This window comes from Cornus florida, unplaced genomic scaffold (assembly GCF_030987335.1).
Source record: "Cornus florida cultivar Cherokee Brave unplaced genomic scaffold, ASM3098733v1 CherokeeBrave_3.0.0_Hap2_Chr03, whole genome shotgun sequence".
Classification (NCBI taxonomy): Eukaryota; Viridiplantae; Streptophyta; class Magnoliopsida; order Cornales; family Cornaceae; genus Cornus; species Cornus florida.
The window spans coordinates 66,076,856-66,095,402 of record NW_026775573.1 but is presented as its reverse complement, the minus strand read 5'-3'; the positions used below and the strand labels follow the sequence as shown (position 1 = coordinate 66,095,402).

At 35.7% G+C, this 18,547-nt stretch overlaps 1 long non-coding RNA gene across 1 annotated transcript; it reads right to left on the bottom strand.

The window, feature by feature from the left end:
* Positions 1–856: 856 nt before the first annotated feature.
* LOC132300706 (uncharacterized) lies at positions 857–3,598 on the bottom strand. Its single transcript, XR_009480543.1, has 2 exons — positions 2,107–3,598; positions 857–1,092 (listed from the first exon to the last, which is right to left on the bottom strand). It is a non-coding gene; the product is annotated as an uncharacterized LOC132300706 (long non-coding RNA).
* Positions 3,599–18,547: the final 14,949 nt, after the last annotated feature.

Genomic DNA, 18,547 nt, shown 5'->3' with positions numbered 1-18,547 from the left:
AGGGTATGTCTCCACTTTTTCTTCTATTTTTGTAATTCTCATCTTTTTCTTCTTCTTCTCGCTTTCTCTCTCAGTGATTTTGCTTACTTTTTGATAGGAGAAATGATAACAAAGCTTTAGGCAAAAACATATAAATATGCTTATGTTGTTGTTAGGTTTTTAAGCCTGATTTTTATTTTAACACTGTTAGATTTTTAAATTCGAGCCGAGTCCTATGGTTTTTAAAATATATCTATTCACAAATTGAGGCAAACGTGTCATGACTGTCTTTGTAGTCGTGACGGACATGTGTCTGGCCGTGTTCCCGACATGTCCGTGTCCAACATCATCATTGTTTGATATTCAACCGAGTGTCTGTGCTTCCTATGCAGGAATCCTTTCTGCCCTTTTGACATTTAAACAATCCTTACATATTCATCCATTATTAACACCCATACTCAACACAAACAACACAGAAATCCCCATAGCTACCTAATCATCCTAGATTGAATCACATCCAGACCCATATTCTGTCTATATAAACAAGCATAAATGTAAGTAAACGCCAGAAAACCCTAAAGTGATACCCTTTATAAAAAAACCAAATACAATAAACAATCACCAATGGGCTCTAGCCTAGATTATATAAGCTAGGGAGGTTTCTGTAACGCCCCTAAACTGATACCCTTTATAAAATAAAAAAAAAAAAAATTCGGCATTACCTCTGCTAAACAAGGGCCAACAACAACAACCTGCTTAATAAAAAATTCAATGGTCTTTCTTGGCCTTTTAAGACTTATTCAACCTGTCCCAATACACAATGCAAAATATTATATTATATTCCAGCATTTCTTTCCTCCAATCATTATGCCTTAACTTAGTTCATTCCATGGTGGTACAACTACATACCATTTCATTCAAATATCATAATTATAGTCCCAAAATACAATATTAAGATCAAATGTCCATGCTTTACAACATTCAAACAACTTATATAAAAGTTACAGCCCATAGGTATAATTATATGGGACTTAGATACAAAAATAGCAAAATGGTCTTTTAGTCCAAATTAGGCCTGTGGTGGAATGTCATCTGTCACTTTTTTCCCATTTCCTGAAAAAAAATATTAAATATAACGGGTAAGCAAAATTGCTCAGTAGGTGGTGCCTAAGACACACTTCTTGTGGGCCCGTGAATCCAAATAATGAATAGGAATAAAGGGAAAGGGATCATGCCATATAGAGGACGAGTACCATACAATTACAAGGCTCAAAACAGACAATGTCGTGCCATGTAATACAATGCCGTGCTATGTCGCTCCTCATTTTTTTTCTAAGATCACTTCCATTCACCACTTTGTAAACCGTTAACGTAATCCCCTTCGGTAACCTCTCAGCGCCGAGAGAAGGATTGGCTACTGTCCCTGACCCTTGGTACCCCTGTGACGTCATTTGGGGCTCAGATAGCTCAACCACACTAGGGCGATCTCCCTAGTTCCTTCTAGGTTACATTAACTCCACGGATCATTGGTACCTCCGCGGCGTCCGGGTTTTCATAAAAACCATTTTATCAAAATTTCTTCTCCCAAAAATCCCTTTCACTTTCATTTCGAAACATTTTTCCCTTTTTTTTTCATGCTCAATGCTATGAATGCAGCCATGTATTTTTCCAATAGTATAAAAATAAAGAAAAATTTACACTTCACAATTTAATATGCTTCTTCATAGAAATTTCTAGGAAAATAATAAACATTATGGCATGGAAATTAACATTTAGACATGCTTCTCACATAATACCATCAACACGTATAAGCCCAAACTTTTTTATTACAACAATTATATCATTTTTAAGACAAATAATTTAAATAAGGCATGCTTCACAAGAAATTTTTTAAAAAATTATACATGCTTACATACATCATTTCTAGCAATTAGTAATACAATAGACATAGGAAATCAACTCTTAAACATGTTTTTCATACACATCAATTAATAGATAAAATCAAGAACTTTATACACCACAATAAAATCATTCTAGGATTAATTAACATCAATTAAACAAGTTAGCAACAATTAACAAGAAATTGACTCACAAAGGAACAAGAAATTGGGAATTAGAAACCTCTACCTCAATCTAAGCCAAAAGCCCCAATTTTCACCTCAAACCCTAAAAATGAGTATTAATTTTCAAACTTCCTAGAGTGGCCAAAAGCTGAAATTGCTGGTATGGATTTGAAGATCTCGTTGTGGGCTTCAATTTGCTACAAACGACATTAAAAAATACTAAATATTGAAGGAGAAAACAAGATTCAAAATTTGAAGCAAAAGAAAAAAAGAAAAATGGAATCCGAGAGTGAGAGAGACCAGTGGGAGAAGAGAGAAGTTTCAGACCAAAAAAACAAATGTGGTCTCTTGACCACTTAATGTGCTAGTGGTCCCCAGCAAAAAAAAAAAAATTTCTTTTCTTTTTATTTTTTTTTTTTTTACACCACACACATACATATATGTATATACATACACTTATTAAATTACAACTATTTTAAACACATTAAATAAAATAAATATGATGTAAATGAACCTAATTAAAATTCCCTCATGCAACAATTCCAGTAACGGGTTCCACACAGGACTGTTCGGCCCAAAAAACGAAAAAATGCTAAAACGATCACCCTTGTATTTCAAAGAGTTCTGTACTCAATGAAATGCTCCAAACAACTCTCGGACATAACCGGCACACTCCGCAGTGTCCGGCACGCAAAACGGTAAAAGACGAAAATGCCCTTATAACAACAAAAATTTCAAAAAAATAGAAAATGATGAAAAATAGAAATATTATAGTTTCGAGACCAGGTGGGGACAAAATTATACAATAAGTATGTTTGCTTGAACTTTCAAAACAAAAACAAAAATCATAACAGACAATAATTCAAAGTAAAATATCAAAAATTGGCTTGAACTTTCAAAACAAAAACAAAAATCATAACAGACAATAATTCAAAGTAAAATATAAAAAATTGGAACTTTTATCGTGAATGTGTGTTTGCTTTAACTACAAAAAAAAAAAAAAAAAAAAAAAAAAATATTCATAAACCAAAAAAATTTGATGGAAAAATATAAAAAAAATCCGAACTTTTACCTGGAGTGAGACCCGACGAGGACAAAAATCTACAGTGAGCATGTTTGCTTCAACTTTCCCCTAAACAAATTTCACAACCGACAAAAATTCGAAGTAAAAATATCTCAAAATCTGAACTTTTACCGTGAATGTATGTTTGCTTCAGATTTCAAATAAAATATAAATAAATAAATAAATAAAAATCACAACCCAAAAAATATCGAAGGAAAAATATAAAAAATCGAAACTTTTACAAGCAATAATAATAATAATACAACCCAAAAAAATCGAAGGAAATATCTCAAAAATTGGAACTTTTACAAGGAAAAAAAAAAATACAACCCAAAAAAATTCAAAGGAAAGATCTCAAAAATCGGAACTTTTACCTCACAAAGTTTCAAACTCTATTCAAAAATCGGAACTTTTACCTCACAAAGTTTCAAACTCTATCCCGCAAGCAATAGAGTCTGATCACGTCGTCAAAGAAATATATTTTCGAACTACATACACACCCAATTTTAATCTCTACAAAATAATACCAGTAAATATATATATATAGATCTACATACCTTTCGCCGTGGAGAGAGATTTTTCTGATGCAGATTATTAGGATCTCCAACCATCACTGAGACGCCATCTGAGAGAGAGAGAGAGGTGTGACGAACTTGGAAGGTGAGAGGGTGTCTAGACTCCACAGGGTAATGGGCTAAATTTGACAGAATAACACTTGTATCCTACGGGAAAAAATGGTCTCCTGCTACCCTCTCAATGGAGGGTGTCCATTGCTGCCATGGCTGCTTCAGTAAATGGGTGACATGATGACACCTTTGTAAATATAGTATTTTTTTTTTTATGTATATAATATTACCTATGTATCTCTGCAAGAGTTTTATACACTTCTGTATACATACGATTTTAAATTTCTCCCCAAAATTGATTTCTTATTTCCTCCCAAATGTGAGATCTTATTTCTCTCCAAAACTAAAATATTTATCCTCAACTTTTGTATCATTATTTGTCTCTGAAATTCAGCTCTCTCTCTCTCTCTCTCTCTCTCTGAAATTGTAGTCATGAAAAATCCGGTGATTGACCAAGAATCCGGCCAAAGGCGAAGCTTCTGAAATGGTCTCTCTCTCTCTCTATCCGACGAATGACCAAGCTTCATTCAGGTGTTTCTCCCTCTGAAATTGAAGTCTCAAGAATCTAGTCAAAGACCAAGCTTCGTTCAGGTCTCTCTCCCTCTGAAATTCAAGTCTCTCTTTGCTGATGAAGAATCCGGCCAAAGACCAAGCTTCGTAAACATTGTTCGTCTTCAAAGAAGTATATATATTTATACAAGAATTTGATTTGTTTGTTTTTATGCATTTTTATATATATCATTGAAGTTAATTTTTACTTTGTTTGTTATTCTACATATGTATGTTAAATTTGCAGAATTTGTAGTTTTATTTACATGTCATTTATAGGTCTATTTTACATCTGAATATAGTCACTAAATTTTTGATATATTAATAATTTTGTTTTATATTTGGTTTATGAAATATAAAACCCCTAAATTATATACGATTCAATAAATTAAGACACAAGAAAACAGTGTGAGTGCGATAATATTTTTTCCAGTGGAGATATGTGTTTACATATAATTTATAAGTCTATTTTACATCTGATTATAGCAATTGAATTTGTGATATATTAGGGAAATTGTTTTATATTTGGTTTGTGAAATAACTTCTGAATTAATTTTGATTTAATAAATTAAGACACAAGAAAACAGTGTGAGTGCGATAATATTTTTTCCAGTGGAGATATGTGTTTACATCTAATTTATAAGTCTATTTTACATGTGATTATAGTAATTGAATTTCTGATATATTAAGCCAATTGTTTTGATACTTGGTTTGTGAAAGAACCCCTTAATTAATTTTGATTTAATAAATTAAGAGCCAACAAAACAGTGTGGAGTGATAATATTTTCCCAATGGAGATATGTGTATTGTTGCACTAAAATTAAGTTAATTGAATTTATAGTTGTACTGTTGCATTGGAATTTATTTAGTTATAGTAATATTTTGATCAGAAATTGAGAGATAATCTTAATATATTTTCTACTACAGATATCTCTATTGTTGCATTGAAATTAATTTAATTGGATTGTGTCATTGAAATTGGTTTGGAATGTCAAATTTAGTTATACTAATAAGTGGTGCCAATGTTGGAAAATGTTATGAATGTTTACATATCCATGATATTACTGAATTTATAAAAATGTGACGGTTTATTTATTGAACTATTGACAGTTTTTTGTACAATGTTATGTTGCTCAGTTGAAATATGTTAGGATTTATTTTGAATGATATGTTTATATAAGTGGTGCCACAAGTTGGAAAAATTTATAAATGTTTATATATGAATAATATTACTTTATAAGTAAAATTTGTAAGAACGTTAGTAAAAAGATGTGATGCTTTATTAATAAAGATGTTGACACTTGTTTTTGAAAAGTTATGTTTTTCATTTGAAGTATGTTTGGATATATTTTGTATGACATGTTCATATAAGTACTGCCACATGTTAAAAAACTGTATGAATGTGTGGACATGCATTATATTACTATATCTGTTAAAATCAGGTGAAGATGTTAAGTTAAAGATGTGATAGTTTATTTATTAAACTGTTGACACCTATTTGTAAAAAGTTATGTTGTCCAGTTCAAAAGTTCATTTGCTTCCCACTTTAAATTATTTTCCTTTATGAGGTTCAGTTGAAGTATGTTAGGAATAATTTTATATGACATGTTCATATAAGTTGTGCCACATGTTGGAAAAATGTATGAATGGGTAGACATGCATTATATTACTCTATCTGTTAAAATCAGCTAAAGATGTTAGGTTAAAGATGTGATGGTTTATTTATTAAATTGTTGACCCCTGTTTGTAAAAGGTTACGTTGTCCAGTTCAAAAGTTCATTTGCTTCCCACTTTAAATAATTTTCCTGTATGAGGTTCAGTTGAAGTATGTTAGGAATAATTTTATATGACATGTTCATATAAGTGGTGCCACATGTTGGAAAAGTATATGATTATGTGAATATGCGTTATATTACTCAATCTGTTAAAATCAGGTCAATATGTTAGGTAAAAGATGTGATGGTTTATTTATTACATTGTTTATGCCTATTTGTAAAAGGTTATATTGTTCAATTCAAAAGTGCATTTGCTTCCCACTTCAAATGATTTGCCTTTATGAGGTTCAGTTGAAGTATGTTAGAACTAATTGTGTATGACATGCTCATATAAGTTCTGCCACATGTTAGAAAAGTGTATGAATGTGTGGACATGCATTATATTACACTATCTGTTAAAATCAGGTGAAGATGTTAGGTTAAAGATGTGATGGTGTATTTATTAAACTGTTGACACCTGTTTGTAAAAGTTTATGTTGTCTAGTTCAAAAGTTCTTTTGGTTCTCACTTTAAATGATTTTCATTTATGAGGTTGGTTGAAGTATGTTAGGAATAATTTTGTATGACATGTTCATATAAGTGATGCCACATGTTGGAAAAGTGTATGAATAGATGTTAAGTAAAAGATGTATGGTTTATTCAGTAAACTGTTGACACCTGTTTGTAAAATGTTATGTTATTCAGTTCAAAAGTTCATTTGTTTCCCACTTTAAATGATTTGCCTTTATGAGGTTCACTTGAAATATGTAAGGATATATTTTGTATGACATAGTCATATAAGTGGTGACACATGTTGGAAAACTGTATGAATGTGTGGACATGCATTATATTACTCTATGACTTAAATTCATGTCAAGATGTTAGGTAAATGATTTGATATTTTATTTATTATACTGTTGACACCTATTTGTAAAACGTTATGTTGTTCAGTTCAAAAATTCATTTGCTTCCCATTTTAAATGTCTTTATGAGGTTCGCTTGAAGTATGTTAGGATATATTTTGTATGACATGTTCATATAAGTGGTGTCATATGTTGTAAAAGTGTATGAAAGTGTGGATATGCATTATATTACTGTATCTTAAATTCATGTCAAGATGTTAGTTAAAAGTTGTGATGATTATTTATTAAAGTGTTAATATGTGTTTGTAAAAGATTATGTTGTTTAGTTCAAAAGTTCATTTGATTCCCACTTTAAATGATTTGCCTTTATGAGGTTCTTTTGAAGTATGTTAGGTTTTTTTTGTATGATATGTTCATATAAGTATTGCCAAATGTTGGAAAAGTGTATGCATATGTGGATATGCATTATATTATTCTATCAGTTTCATGTGAAGATGTTAGGTAAAATATTTGATGGTATATTTATTAAACTGTTGATACATGTTAGTGAAATGTGGTGTTAGTTGAACTATGTTAATATTTACGTCTTATGCTTACTTTTGTAATTTTTGTATTTGTAGGTTTTATATTTAAATTATGGCCATGGAAGATGGAACTATTAATATTAAAGAAATAGATAGCGAATTAGACGGCGAGGTACATGAAGTATAATGGAAACCATGTATTGAAATGGAGTTTGATTCTGAAGATGCGGCGTATGATTTTTATAACAATTATGGTGGCAGAGTCGGTTTTAGTATTCAAAAGGAGTACGGAAATAAAAGTCGGAAGGATAGAAAAATAACATCTAGGTTGTTTGTATATAGCATGGAGGGTTAAGAGGTAAGGACAAGAGAGACAGAAAAACAAAGAAACTAAGGGCTGAAACACGCACAAACTGTGGTGCACGCATGTTAGTAAGGTATGATATGGGTTTACAAAAGTTCGTTGTAAGATAGTTTGAAGAAAGTCACAACCATCCCCTCAACATGCAGCAATGCACCCACATGATGCCATTGTAACGAAAAATCAGCTCAGTATAAGGTATTGATGTGGAGTTGGCTTGCGATTCTGGAATAGCAGTTCATAAAACTTTCAAATTAAGCTCCAAGTAAGTTAGAGGTAGAGAAGCAATTGGCTACACCAAGGTTGATGTACAAAATTATATTAGGACAAGAAGATAGAATAAGTTAGAATGTGGAGCGGTGGGTTGGGTCATGAATTATTTCCAAATTCAGTCATGGGAAGATCCATCATTTTTTTTTATACTGTCCAACTGGACATAGATGCAATGATAACTAATATATTTTGGGTCGATTCAAAAATAATATTAGATTATGTCCATTTTTGAGATGTGGTTACGTTTGATACAACGTACAAACTTGTCCAAGGTAATAGGCCTTTGGCTATTTTTCACGGTTTGAACCATCATCGGCAGACAGTTGTGTTTGGTGCCGCTTTCATGTATAATGAGATAGCGGATTCGTTTGCTTGGTTGTTTAATACATTCTTGAACACAATGTCCTGTAAATTGCCAAGGACAATATTGACTGACCAAGACGCAGCAATGGCAAAGGCACTAGTACAGGTAATGCCTTACACAAGTCACCATCTGTGTACATGGCACCTTATGCTTAATGCACAAAAGCATATCGGCAACTTGTTGGTTGGTGGGAAAGGCATAAAAAGTGTGATCTCCAAATTAATGATTGACATTGAGGAGTATGATGAGTTTTTACAGGAATGGGCTTTGATGGAAAAGGAATTTGATGTGGAAAATAATACATGGTTTGCTAACTTATTTCATTTGAAACATGTATGGGCCAAGGCATACGTAAAAAATATATGGTCTACTGGTATGCATACCACACAGCTAAGTGAAAGTTTCAACAGTGGCTTGAAACAGTACTTATCTAGACAATACGCACTTCCAAATTTCTTCAAGCATTTCGACACATTGTTGTATGACAAGAGGTACAAGGAGTATCAATCTGAATATGATTTGATCCAGAAGATGCCTAGGATGAAAGTAAAATCTCCCATATTAGATTATACCGGACATGTGTACACTGCTAACATATTTGAACTTTTTCAGAAATAATTATTAATAACTTGTATGAGTCAGTATATCGTGAACTACAATGACAATGGTAACGGGGAATTTGTGTATGAAGTTGCGCAATATAATGACAAGGTGATACAGCGAATGATACGGACACGTGACGACCATTTGTCATGTTCTTGTGGAAAGTTTGAAATGGAGGGTGTCATATGCAGCCATAGTCTGCAAGTCCTTAGAGATAAGATATCTGTGAACAAAATACCAAGCCGATATATTTTAAAAAGGTGGACAAGAAATGCCAAGGATGGCAGGTTGGAAGATTTAATTGGCACAGATGTGCTAACGAATCCTAGACTTGAGATGAGACTACGGCACATAATACTTTGTCGTCATCTCACAGAAATATCTTCCATTGCATATTGAGCCACGATGGATTCAATAATGTTTTGATGCAGCTTATTAGTTTGAAGCAAATTGCCCAAGGATCAATACCTAATCCTAGGGCTGCCACCAAAGGCATTGTGCAAGGCATTCCAAGATTTAATCCAAAGGGAATTGCCACCAAAGATACATCGAAAGTAAGAAGGCGTAGGTTCATATTTGTGTTGGAAAAAGCTACTACAAAGAAGAAAAAGACTGACAGCCGTAATTTAGAGGTACATACCCTTAGCCTTAACATGTATGTATTTACCTTTATGTGCGTGGTTTTACTTTGTTATGTTTATCGTGTTATCTTTTTTCTTATTATAACAATTTTTAAACAACAATTTCCTTAATTTGTGTTATATAGAATTCCATTGGTGGCTTTATTGGCGAAGTGGTAGGTTGCAGTGGTGGTATTACCACCCATTCATATATTTTACATAATGTGAATCTTCTTTTAAGATTGACATATTCGAAACTATATGTATATCTTAGCATGTATGTATTTACCTTTATGTGCATGATTTTACTCTGTTATGTTTATCGTTTTATCTCTGTTCTCATTATACAATTTTTTAACAACAATTTTCTCAATTTGTGTTATATAGAATTCCAATGGTGGCATTGTTGCCGGAGTGGCAGGTTGCAGTGGTGGTATTACCACCCTTTCATATATTTTACACAATGTGAGTCTTCTTCTAAGATTGACATATTCGAAACTATATGTATATCATAACACTTGAGTTGATGGTTTGATTGTTTCAAGGGTACTGAGATTCCATCACACATATTCAACTCTGAAGAATTTGATAGGGCATGACCTTCAACACAACTCCAGGAATTAGATAATAGCCCCCGTACAACTTATTTTGGTAAACTCATGACTCCATTAAGTAACCTGTTTTCAAGTGAACTAGTAAAGACCCCATCTGCATATGAGGAACCATTCATATTGAATCTGGTAAGTGTTATATTATATTCATAAGGCCCAAATTTTTTTTAAAAAAATTGTTGTTGAAATTGCTAACAAGTTATTGATAAACACCGAATATTACATATTCAAGCACCCTTATTTGCATTATTGATTGTACTGTATTTATTAGCTTTATTTGCATACTTTTGTTTATTTTTAGGTTGGTTCCCCAAAGAGAGTTAAAAGTGATGCTTTGATAAGTTTTTAAAAGATCAGAGTACGCTATTACCGGGGACCGTCATTTTGGCCAAGTCAAGTGATCCATAGAACTCATAATGCTCGTTGCTCAAAGCTCAAGGAAGAAGGCTTGTGTTGTTAGCCCGCGAAAAGGAAGTTCAAAAGCAGCAATTTCAGTGCAAAAGCCCAAAGTGCCGCGGGCGCCCGCCTAAAAAGGCAGAGAGTTGGAGTGCCGCGGGCACCCGTCTAAGTCCCGCGGGCGCCCACCCAAGAGCCGCGGGTGCTCGCCCTGTGCCTGCGGGCGCCCGCCATTTCGCAGACAAGTGGGTATAGGTCTGCATTGTTTCCTTTAAGGTTATCCCCTTGACCCATTGTGTGGTCCTGAATTCTCCTAAGGATGTTAGGGCTCGAAAATGGAGGGAAAATAAAGATATTTTTGGCTAAATAAGGGGTTAGAGGATGGTAATCTAACATCACACATTTTAGCAAGCTTCTAGAGAGAGAAATATTGTAAGGCGAGGGGTTTGTGTATTCTTGAGCGCAAGGTGCGAAAATGAAGTTGAAGATCACTTCTTCTCCTTCCTCTCTTGCATCCATGAGCAACTAACTCCCTATCTAGGGAGGTAATGAAGCCCTCTCTAGTAAGCATGTTCTAGTCTTGGTTTATTTTGGGGAAAACGATGTATATATGTGATTATTTCACAATCTAGATGTTACACTTGATGTAATAAACCTAAATTCGTATAAATGATTATGATGAATGTATTATCTCGTCTTAGATCATATTATCTCATGATTGTATGGCTTGCATTTTCATAGTGACAATGGAAATGAGATTGTGAAATGGGTTTCTTGGCATGTTGTATGAGAATCTTGATATTCCATAGCTTAGGACCCTCCTCTGATGGACTAATCTTAACTCTTGACTTCATGTGCTCCTATCATATGATTGAAGGCTTGATAATCTCTAGCTTAGCAAGTATGTCTAAGGCTACACACTAGTTTAGGTAGTTCAAGCATGTATAACTTTGATAGGTTATTCTTGCCATTGATTTCATGAATTTCTTGAAGGAATGTAGCAATTTTGTGTTGTAGCATTTCATGGTCTCATATTTATGTTGTTTCCCCAAGTTAATATCCACTAGCATGTTAATATGGTAGGTAGTAGTGGATTCACTTCCCTAGTCCCCTCTACATTATTTCTATCTCTTCAATTCCTTGCAAGTATTGTTTTATGCAATCTCTAATTCCTAGTTTCTAAGTGACAAACCAACCAAAACTCTATACCCCTTTCATCAAATTAAAAGTGAATTTAAAAACCTTGGTTGCCATAAACTAGTAATCCTAGTAGTTCGACTTACCTAACAAATAGCCTTATTTTACAATGATTTGTGCTATTGCAAAGGGTTGATTTATTATAGATCGAATCTTAACCGATCAATTTTTGGCGTCGTTGCTGGGGATTGCAAACGGTTTTGTAACCGAGGTTTTAGGATTAACTTTGGTTTGATCGTGAATATTGTGTTCTTGTGGATATTTTCTTATTGGTTTCTATTAATTTGTGTTTCAAGTATTCGAGTGAGATTCTAGGTACTCAAGGCTTGCTGAGGGAAGACTAGCAAATTTGTAAGTCTAGGCGACTTCAGGTAAGTTTTCGAAGTTCTAGTTTTAAAGTTGTGAATATCTTGCATGTGTTTAATTTAGAGATACTTAGCTTATGGAGCCCTTGTCGAGGCTATTTATTGTTTCTCTATATTGCAAAGCATTGGTCCTTATCGTGGCCATTTACTTTTCTGTCCTGATTGATAATTGAGGAGAATGGGAACATCATATGTGGATGTGATGGTGAAGGGATATTATATTTGTTGTGAATTGTGTTGTTGATGTTGGGCCGTAGGTCACTATCCTTGCCTACTCTTGAAGTGTCAATTTATATAAATTCACTTGAAAGAACTCTTAGAAGAAACCATAGGGAATCTGGAAATTTAAGAGGACTTGATCTTGAGCTTAATCCAATGGCTAATAATGAAGAAAATGTCAGGAATGAGGGAATTAATAATAATAGGGCTGAAATTCCAAATGTTGTTCCTATGACTCTTAGGAACCATTTTATCCCTACAACTTATGCCTCTTCTTCTTGCATAGTGATACCAAATATCGATGCAGCCCAATATGAAATCAAATCTAGTACAATTCAATTGCTTCCTTCCCTTCATGGCTTGGAACATGAGGATCCCTATAAGCACCTTGATGAGTACCTTGAAATTTGTTCTACCATCAAGCTGGCCTGAAAATGCTCTCCATTTGCATCTCTTCCCATTCGCCTTAAAAGATAGGGCAAAATATTGGTTGAACTCTCTTGCTGCAAATTTCATCACCACATGGACTCAATTGCAACAAGAATTTCTAAAAAAGTACTATCTAGTGAGTAAAACCAACCTAATGAGGTGTTCCATTATTAGCTTTTCACAAAGCGATAGGGAACAACTCTATACGACTTGGGAAAGATTATAAGATCTCCTTAGGAAATGTCCACACCATCTAATTCCAAAATAGCAATTGGTGCAAGCTTTCTATGCTGGTTTAACCAACACCCATAGATTCATGGTTGACTCATCATGTCGAGGGATGTTCATGTCTAAAAGTGCAGATGAGGCATGGACCCTATTTGAGAATCTGAGTGAAAACTCATTGCAGCATAATTCTCGTAGTGCTCCAACCTCAACCAATACAAAGAACACCAACCCTTGTCAACCGAAGACAATGAGGGAAGAGTCTTCTCAAGTGGATGCCATAGCTTATAAATTCTATCAATTAATGACACCACATATCTCTCCTTCCTTGTCTCAAAATTCAGCCAGTACGGTGTGCGCCTCATACACTAGTCCTTTCCATCTCTCGGAAGATTGCCCCACATCGGAGCAATTTCCTAGTCCTAATCAAGAGCAAGCAAATGCGATGTTTTCCAGGCCCAGAAACAATCCTTATTCTAATACGTATAACCCGGGATAGAGAGATCATCCAAATTTTTCGTGGAGGCAACCCGCCCCATAAAATTCGAATTTTCAAAATCAAAGGCATCAAAATCAGCCCTCTTCTCAATTTCAAAATAGGCAATTTTAGGCCTCTTCAAGCTTCCATCCCCCTTATAATCCCAATGTCTCTAATCAACCTCCTGTGTTTCCAACTGATGAAATTCTCGCTGCAAACAAGCAAATGATGGAATCTCTAAACAAGTAAATGATGGAACCTAACAAGCAATTATTGACATCATTACAGCCCACTCTCCAAATGGTTCATTCTCACACTCAGTCCATTGCTAAACTTGAAAATCAAGTAGGACAAATAGCTACTTTAATGAACCAACTTCTTCAAAGAGATAAAGGGAAGCATCTCGTTTAACCATTTGAGAATCCTAGAGGGCTGCATGTGATTGACGATACCCCTCATTCGAGTGGGCCTACTCATGAATAAGTCCAAGTAATCACCACCCTCCGGAGTGGTTGAGTTGTGGACAACAAGGTTGATGGAGGGAAAGAAAAAGTTCTTCCTCCCAAAAATCCAAATCTTAGCTCTTCTAATCCAAAGCTCACTCCTAAAAATCCAAATTCTAGCACTGAAAATTCCAAGCTTGTCAAACCAAATGTGGAGACTTCTTATGAGCCAAAGGCTCCGCTTCCCCAACGTCTCCAAGAGTCGACACATTTTGGGAATAAAAATTATAAAATTCAAGACATTTGGGAAGTCTTCAAGCAAGTAAATATTAACTTGCCTCTCTTGGATGCTATCAAGCAAATCCCTCCCTGTGCAAAATTTCTCAAGGATTTGTGCACTCAAAAGCGCACTTTTAAAAATCATTTGCCAAAGAAGGTAAGATTAACTAAAAATATGATTGCAATCATTTAACACAGTGCCCCTCCAAAGTATAAAGATCTGGGCGCCCCAACAATCTCGTGTGTTATTGGTGACAACAAGATAGAAAGGCCCTGCTTGACTTCGGAGCTAGTGTAAATTTGATTCCATATTCAGTTTACTTACAACTTTGGTTGGGAGATCTAAAACCAACTTCTGTGGTCTTACAGCTTGCCGACAGATCGGTCAAGCATCCACGGGGCATTCTTGAAGATGTCATAATCAAAGTGGACAAATTTTACTTCTTGGTAAACTTTGTGGTTCTTGACACATAACCGGTCCATGATCCAAAGAAGCATATTCTCATGATCCTCGGTAGGCCATTCTTAGCTACGGCTAAAGCTTCAATTAATTACCGAACCGGGGTTATGGATATCGCTTTTGGAAATATGCAATTCAAACTCCACATTTTTCATGCAACTCAACATCCTCCCGACGAGGATGAGAGTTTTCTCATTGATATGGTAGAAGAAGTGGTCGAAGAATCTCCCCTTCATTCTAAGCAAAGATCCTTTGGAAACTTGCATGTCACACTTTGACTTCTGAAACTTTGATATTGACCAATCCATCTAAGAAGTAAACTCTTTGCTTGATATTAATGCTATCATGAATTTTCCTCCTTGGAAGGTGCCAAGAGAACCACTTCCTCAACTTTCCACTACTCCTCCGGTCCCTTCCTTGAAATCTCCACCATAACTTGAGTTAAAGCCGTTCCCGGCCCACCTCAAGTATGTGTTTCTTGGTGCAAATCAAACTCTTCCAGTCATCATTGCATCGGGCCTTTTAAAGGACCAAGAAAATAGCCTTTTAGTGGTGCTATAAGAGCACAAAGAAGCTATTGGTTGGGCAGTGGCTGATTTAAAAGGAATGGACCCTTCTATTTGTATGCATCGCATTCATATGGAGGACGACGCTAAACCTTCTAGAGAGGTGCAGCACCGGTTGAATCCCAACATGAAGGAAGTGGTCATGAAAGAAGTGATCAAGCTATTGGATGCTGGAATGATCTACCCTATATCTGATAGTAAGTGGGTGAGCCCCACTCAAGTTGTTCCCAAGAAATCCAGTCTCACCGTTGTTGAAAATTCAGTGGGCGAGCTCGTGCCACAACGTACCACCACTGGGTGGCGTGTATGCATTGACTACTGGAAGCTAAATTCTACCACTAGGAAGGATCATTTCCCACTCACATTTATTGATCAAATCCTAGAGAGGTTAGCCGGCCAAAGCTACTATTGTTTCCTGGATGGTTATTCTAGCTATAACTAAGTGGCAATTGATTCGCAAGATCAAGAGAAGACCATATTCACATGTCCCTTTGGAACATTTGCCTATAGGTGCATGCCTTTTGGGCTATGTAATGCACCGACAACCTTCCAGAGGTGCATGATGTCCATATTTTCGGATATGGTTGAAAAGTTCTTGGAAGTGTTCATGGACGATTTTTCCGTCTTTGGATCCTCTTTTGACTCCTGTCTCCACAATCTCTCCCTTGTGCTTCAAAGATGCAAGGAGACAAACTTGATTCTAAGTTGGGAAAAGAGTTATTTTATAGTCTAAGAGGGCATTGTCTTGGGACATGTCATTTCTAACGGGGGAATTGAGGTTGATAAACTGAAAGTTGAGTTAATCTCTAACATTCCTCCTCCCTATTCTGTTCGTCAAATCCGTTCCTTCCTTGGATATGCCGGCTTCTATCACCGCTTCATCAAAGATTTTAGCAAAATCTCTCGGCCCTTGTGTAATCTTCTTGCCAAGGATGTTCCGTTCAATTTTGATGAAGCCTATTTGGAAGCTTTTAAGAAGCTCCGTTCTCTTCTCTCATCAGCCCCAATCATGAAACTGTCCAATTGGTCTCTTCCATTTGAGATCATGTGCGATGCATTCGATTAAGCATTGGGTGTGGTTTTGGGCCAGCGTGTGGACAAGCTTCTGCATGCTATCTATTATGCTAGCAAGACTCTCTCTGATGCTCAGTTAAATTACACCACCACTGAAAAAGAATTGCTAGCTATGGTGTATGCCTTGGATAAATTTCGTTCTTATCTTCTTGGATCTAAGGTCATTGTCTTTTCAGACCATGCCGCTCTTAGGCATTTGCTAGCTAAAAAAGAGACCAAACCTCGCCTAATTCGATGGATACTCTTACTCCAAGAGTTTGACATTGAAATTCGGGATAAAAAGGGACAGACAATGTTGTCACCGACTATCTCTCTCGTTTGCTCATTGAGAAATCTTTTTAATTTACCACAGTGCGTGACTCCTTTCCGGATAAGCAACTGTTTTAGATTTCTCATTCAAATCTTTCATGGTTTGCGGATATCGTCAACTACCTTGCGGCAGGAAAAATTCACTTCAAATGGTCAAAACAAGAGAAAGACCGGTTTTTCTCCCAAGTCAAGCATTTCTTTTGGGAAGATCCAGAATTATTCAAGTATTACCCGGATCAAATCATCTGAAGATGCATTCCCAAAAATGAATTCACAAGTGTCCTAAATTTTTGCCATACCTTTGCTTGTGGGGGTCACTTTAATGCCAAGAAGACCACTGACAAAGTCCTTCAAAGCGGATTCTATTGGCCTTCCTTGTTTTGGGATGCTTACAACTTCTGTAAATCTTATGAGCGTTGCTAAAAGCTCGGCTCCATGTCTAGAAGAGACATGATGCCCCTCACTCCCATCTTAATCATAGAAATTTTTGATGTGTGGGGGATTGACTTCATAAGACCATTTCCATCTTCTTATGACTATGAGTATATTCTTGTAGCGGTGGATTATATGTCTAAATGGGTTGACGCCGAGGCTACCAAAACAAATAATCATAAAGTTATAGTCAAGTTCATTCAATCAAACATTTTCAGTCATTTTGGTACGCCCCGAGCACTCATCAGTGACGGTGGCTCTCATTTTCAAAATCGCTATCTCAAATCTGTCCTTCTTAAATACTCCGTCCTTCATAAGGTTGCCACATCTTACCACCCTCAAACGAGTGGTCAAGTGGAAGTATCTAATCGTGAGATTAAGCATATTATGGAAAAAATGGTTCGTCCGGATCGTAAAGATTGGTCATTAAGACTAAAAGATGCGCTTTGGGCCTACCGGATAACGTATAAGACACCCATCGGCATTTCACCATATCGGCTTGTCTTTGGAAAAGCTTGTCATCTCCCAGTCAAATTAGAGCACCGTGCTTATTGGGCCCTAAAAAGGTTCAACTTTGATCTTCAACAAGCCAGCTCTAATCGCAAACTACAACTCAATGAGCTTGAGGAAATTTGCAGTGATGCATATGAAAGTGGCAAAATCTATAAGGCAAAGACTAAAGCATTTCATGACAAGCACATTGTCAGCTAGTCTTTTACCACTGGATAGAAAGTTTGGCTTTTCAATTCTAGATTGAGACTCTTTCCTAGTAAACTCCGTTCACGGTGGGATGGTCCATATGCCATCACCTCTGTCTTTCCTCATAGTGCAATCGAACTCCAAGATCCTACCAATGGATCTCTATTTAAGGTTAATGGCCAACGACTTAAGCTTTATGTTGATGGCATAGTCCCAATTTGCAAAGTAGAGAAAGTTCTACTGACGGACCCAATTTACGAGGACTAATGCAAAATCTTGGTCTGTCCTGCTATCGACGTTAAATTTAGCACTCTTGGGAAGCAATTCTTCCAATTTCCAAGCTTCCCTCCTTCAAGTTGCCTTGGCTAAGAATTTTTCGGAAATTAGCTAAGTATAGCCAAAATGTGACCTCTTATAGAATTATCTCAAATGGCATTCCATAAGTCACATTCGGTTAACTTAGTCATTTTAAGGTCTCGGTACCATTTTCAGAATTTTTCAAGGTCATTTCGGTAGTTTTCTCAACTAATCCAAAAATCATGGGAAATTCGGGCCTTTAAATATCGTTTTTGCAATTGAGCTCTGATTCCAGTTCTGAGGGTTCTACAAGGTGTCTCGGGTCTAAAGGAGCTTAAGTCTCCAATTTCAGAATTTTTAGACCCCGACTCAGCCTTCATTAGGCCAAAGTCCCTCCATCTTCAAAGAAGAGTGTCAGCCCAGGTA